Source organism: Oncorhynchus keta, chromosome 8 (genome assembly GCF_023373465.1).
Source record: "Oncorhynchus keta strain PuntledgeMale-10-30-2019 chromosome 8, Oket_V2, whole genome shotgun sequence".
Classification (NCBI taxonomy): Eukaryota; Metazoa; Chordata; class Actinopteri; order Salmoniformes; family Salmonidae; genus Oncorhynchus; species Oncorhynchus keta.
This window is the reverse complement of record NC_068428.1, coordinates 24,394,382-24,400,277: the sequence shown is the minus strand read 5'-3', so window position 1 is coordinate 24,400,277 and position 5,896 is coordinate 24,394,382.

The window sequence follows — 5,896 nt, the reverse complement described above, 5'->3', positions numbered from 1 at the left end:
AGTTTCTCCAGCGCCACCACCACCACAACCGGAATCTCCCGTGAACGTTTTTTCCTCTCCAGAATCGAGGATCCATTTATCACTACCCACGGGATACAACGGAGATACTGCCGGCTGCCAGGGTTTCCTCCTCAAGCTAAACGTATATCTAGCCACGGCCTCCCCAGTACCATCTGACCGTGAGAAGAGTTACGCCCTCGTCTCATGCCTCACCGGGAAAGCCCTGGAATGTGCCAGCGCTGTGTGTAGAAGGGAGGATGCGGCGTTGGACCATTTTGAGGAGTTCACCCGCCAGTTCCGGATAGTATTCGATCACCCACCTGAAGGCAAAGCAGCGGGTGAGCTCCTCTATCATCTGAGGCAGGAGACGAGGAGTGCACAGGATTTTGCTTTGGAATTTAGGACCTTGGCTGCCGGCGCTGGATGGAGCGACAGGGCCCTGATCGACCATTACCGTTGTAGTCTACGCGAGGACGTCCGTCGGGAGCTGGCCTGTAGAGGCACCACCCTCACCTTCGACCAGCTGGTAGACATGTCCATCAAGCTGGACAACATGCTGGCTACTCGTGGACGTCTAGATCGGGGTCTGGTTGTTCCATCCTCCCGCACCCTCTCTCCCGAACCTATGGAATTGGGAGGGATGGTGCGCAGGGAGACCGGAGGGGGTTCCCGCTCGAGCACCATTCATGGTCGCAGAGGGCACACTGCTGGTCGGTGCCGGGTTGGTTCCTCTGGGAATAGAGAGGGCAGGCAGGGCATTCTGGCGTCACCCCAGGTGAGTAGGCACCATCCTCATCCAGAGCCCTCTGCTGCACTAATGTTTGTCTCTGTCTCTTTTCCTGATTTTTCACTGCATTCCCAGTATAAGGCACTAGTTGATTCAGGTGTGGCTGGGAATTTCATTAATAAAAGTATAGCTCATAGTTTAGGGATCCCTATTGTTCCTGTGGATATGCCTATCCCTATTCATGCCTTAGATAGTCGACCATTAGGGTCAGGGTTTATCAGGGAGGTAACCGCACCTTTCTGTATGATAACGCAGGAGGGTCACAAGGAGAAGATTAGTCTTTTCCTTATTGATTCTCCTGCGTATTCTGTGGTGCTAGGCCTACCCTGGTTAGTTTGTCATAACCCCACTGTTTCTTGGCCACAGAGGGCTCTCACGGGGTGGTCGCGAGAATGCTCAGTTAGGTGTTTAGGGGTTTCCGTTGGTGCTACTACGGTGGAAAGTCCAGACCAGGTCTCCACCGTGCGCATTCCCCCCGAATATGCCGATTTGGCTCTCGCCTTCTGTAAAAAGAAGGCGACTCAATTACCACCCCATCGACGGGGGATTGTGCGATAGATCTCCTGGTAGACGCTGCATGTCCCAAGAGTCACGTGTATCCCCTGTCGCAAGCGGAGACGGAGGCTATGGAGACATATGTCTCTGAATCCCTGCATCAGGGGTTCATTCAGCCATCCATTTCACCCGTCTCCTCGAGTTTCTTTTTTGTGAATCAAATCAAATTTATTTATATAGCCCTTCGTACATCAGCTGATATCTCAAAGTGCTGTACAGAAACCCAGCCTAAAACCCCAAACAGCAAGCAATGCAGGTGTAGAAGCACAAAGCACGAAGCATGAAGAAAAAGGATGGCAGTTTACGCCCGTGCATTGATTATCGAGGTCTTAATAAAATCACAGTGAAATATAGCTACCCGCTACCTCTGATCAATACGATTATTGAGTTAATGCACGGGGCACGTTTTTTCACAAAATTGGATCTCAGGAGTGCGTACAATCTGGTGCATATTAAGTAGGGTGATGAGTGGAAGATGGCATTTAGCACTACCTCAGGTCATTATGAGTACCTGGTCATGCCATATGGGTTGATGAATGCTCCATCAGTTTTCCAATCATTTGTAGATGAGATCTTCAGGGACCTGCACGGGCAGGGTGTAGTGGTGTATATCGATGATATTCTGATATACTCTGCTACACGCGCCGAGCATGTGTCCCTGGTGCGCAGTGTGCTTGGTCGCCTGTTGGAGCATGATCTATATGTCAAGGCTGAGAAATGCTTGTTTTTCCAACAATCCATCTCCTTCCTAGGGCATCGGATTTCCACTTCAGGAGTGGAGATGGAGAGCGACCGCATTACAGCCGTGCGTAATTGGCCGACTCCAACCACGGTAAAGGAGTTGCAACGTTTTTTGGGGTTTTCCAATTACTACCGGAGGTTTATCCGGGGTTTTGGTCAGGTGGCAGCTCCCATTACCTCACTGCTAAAGGGGGGGCAGGTGCGCTTGCAGTGGTCGGCTGAGGCGAACATGGCTTTTGAGCACCTGAAGACTCTGTTTACCTCGGTGCCTGTGCTGGCTCATCCGGATCCCTCTATGCCATTCATAGTGGAGGTGGACGCATCCGAAGCTGGGATAGGAGCAGTGCTCTCTCAGCGTTCGGGTACGCCACTGAAGCTTCGCCCCTGTGCTTTCTTTTCGAAGAAGCTCAGCCCAGCGGAGCGAAACTATGATGTGGGGAACCGAGAGCTGTTAGCTGTCGTAGAAGCCTTGAAGGTGTGGAGGCATTGGCTTGAGGGGGCTAAACACCCTTTTCTCATCTGGACTGACCACCGCAATCTGGAGTACATCCGGCAGGCGAAGAGATTGAATCCTCGCCAGGCAAGGTGGGCCATGTTTTTCACTCGTTTTGTGTTTACTCTTTCTTACAGACCAGGCTCCCAGAACATTAAGGCAGACGCATTGTCTCGGGTGTATGACACAGAGGAGCGGTCCATGGATCCCACTCCCATACTCCCAGCTTTGTGTCTGGTGGCGCCGGTAGTGTGGGAGCTGGACGTGGACATTGAGCGGGCGTCACATGCAGAGCCTTCTCCCCCTGAGTGTCCAGCTGGTCGTCTGTACGTTCTGTCTGCTGTCCGCGACCGATTGATATATTGGGCTCACACGTCACCCTCCTCTGGTCATCCTGGGATAGGTCGGACGATGCGCTGTCTTGAAGGAAGGTACTGGTGGCCCACTTTAGCTAAGGATGTGAGGATTTATGTTTCTTCCTGTTCGGTGTGCGCCCAGTGCAAGGCTCCTAGACACCTGCCCAAAGGTAAGCTACAACCTCTACCCGTTCCTCAACGGCCATGGTCGCACCTGTCGGTGGATTTTTTGACTGATCTTCCACCTTCACAGGGTTACACCACGATCCTGGTCGTTGTGGATCGGTTTTCAAAGTCCTGTCGTCTCCTCCCTTTGCCCGGTCTCTCTACGGCCTTACAAACTGCAGAGGCCCTGTTTACACACGTTTTCCGGCACTATGGGGTGCCTGAGGATATAGTGTCTGATCGGGGTCCCCAGTTCACATCAAGGGTCTGGAAGGCGTTCATGGAGCGTCTGGGGATCTTGGTTAGTCTTACCTCAGGTTTTCACCCCGAGAGTAATGGGCAGGTGGAGAGAGTTAATCAGGATGTGGGTAGATTTCTGCGGTCTTATTGCCAGGATCGGCCGGGGGAGTGGGCGAAGTTCGTGCCCTGGGCAGAGATGGCTCAGAACTCGCTACGTCACTCCTCCACTAACCTTACTCCCTTTCAATGTGTATTAGGGTATCAGCCGGTTCTGGCTCCTTGGCATCAGAACCAGACCGAGGCCCCTGCGGTGGACAATTGGTTTCGGCACGCTGAGGAAACCTGGGAGGCAGCCCACGTCCACCTTCAGCGTGCCATAAGGCGCCAGAAAATTGGCGCAGACCGTCGCCGCAGTGAGGCCCCAGTGTTCGCACCAGGGGACAGGGCCTGGCTTTCGACCCGAAACCTGCCCCTTCGCCTGCTCTGCCGGAAGCTGGGTCCGCGGTTTGTGGGGCCGTTTAAAGTCCTGAGGAGAGTGAACGAGGTATGTTATAGGTTACAACTACCCACTCATTACCGTATTAATCCCGCTCCAGGAGGCTGAAGTGCGTGATGTTCCTCCGCCTCCTCTAGACATCGAGGGGGTTCCGGCGTACTCTGTTCGATCCATTTAGGATTCGAGACGTCGGGCGAGGGGCCTTCAGTACCTCGTGGACTGGGAGGGCTACGGGCCGGAGGAGAGATGCTGGGTTCCGGTGGAGGACGTGTTAGATCCTTCCATGTTATCAGAATTCCACCGTCTCCATCCGGATCGCCCTGCACCTCGCCCTCCGGGTCGTCCCCGAGGCCGGTGTCGACGCGCAGCTGGAGCAGCGCGTCAGGGGTACTGTCACGACTTCTGCCGAAGTCGTTGCCTCTCCTTGTTCGGGCGGTGCTCGGCGTTCGACGTCACCGGTCTTCTAGCCATCATTGATCCTTTTTTCATTTTCCATTGGTTTTGTCTTGTCTTCCCACACACCTGTTTTCAATCCCATTCATTACCTGTTGTGTATTTAACCCTCTGTTTCCCCTCATGTCTTTGTCAGAGATTGATTTGTTGTCAGTGTAGTGTTATTGTTTTTATAGGTGCGCGTTGGGTCCTCGTACCCATGTTTTGTTTGTTTGTACATTTATTGTTATGGAGCATACTTGTGGAACTTTATTAAAAGACTCCATATTTACACTCCATTTCACTCTCCTGCGCCTGACTTCCCTGCCACCTATTACACCTATGCATGACAATCTGCTAACCATGCGTGTGTGACCAATAAAATTTGATTTGATTTTCAAGCTCCTTCTCTAGCTCTTTGGTGCAACTCACAAGTTGATCATCACCCTACTCCAAGTACAACATACTTGAATACATACGCCCTTGTAATATTGTTATAATGTTCTTATAATCTATATACTGTATATCAGCACCATGTCACCAGGTCAAATTTGTGTTTGTTCAATGTTCTGATTTTACAGCCCATTGTTACAAGTTATTTACCAACAGAAGCAAAATCACCATGTCAATAACAACACAGTAACAGAACAATATTGTACCGCCTCAGCCAACATATCATGGAAACTTACCTCACTAGTAAGTCCTAACAAAAATAAGTGGAGTAGGTTTTTAGTGTGTTAATGACTAAGATCACAAAGCGTATACTGAAACATGCCTTATTGCATCTATGCCTGGATGTGAATAATGTGAATTCAGTATCATCTGCCAATGTACCATCTAATACTTGCCTAGTCCAGCGGTTCTCAACCTTTTTGGGTTATTGTAGGCCCAATCACATCTTGCTCTGCCCATATTATCCCCCCATATGCATTTTAAATCTAGGCATATCATATGAAATTAGTCTTTCTAAGTACCCACTTTGGATATTGGTTCCTGGTTATTTGAATGGTGTAAGCATTGGCTGGAGAGTTTAAATCCATGCAAGAAAGTGAACTCGTGCTCACATCGGTAAAAGTATGAAGATTTATGAGACAGACAGGAGACGCAGCAAAATAATTTAGACGCAGTTTAGCACCTAAAACAGTTAAATGACACCGTGCCATGGTTAAGCCGAAAAGACTGCTAATGCAAAATTGCAAATCCTTTTAAATTGATAATATATTCAGATCGAATTGCACTCAATAAATATTCTCCCCTACTATGGGTCATATTTGCGGGCTATCCAGAGGTAAACATGTATTTTTAAAGTCATTACATTACCTTTGTAAATCATGTAGAAAATATTCTAGTTTTAGTTACACGTTTTAGTTGCAGCACAATAAAAAGGGTCATTACCGCCACCAACGTTTACGGGGGTGTAAAACAGCAGTGGTTGATGCTTTTTGTTTACTCGGAAAGTACGATATGAAACGTTGATTTGAATCTTCTGACCAACTAGTATGTCAAGCGGCGCCCCACACTGTCTGATTCATATCGCGTGGTTTCTGATTATAGTTCTAGACTATATCGACTGATTGGTTCTGTATGCGGTGCATGCTCCTTTACGTGACACAGCGCACCAAGGAAAATTG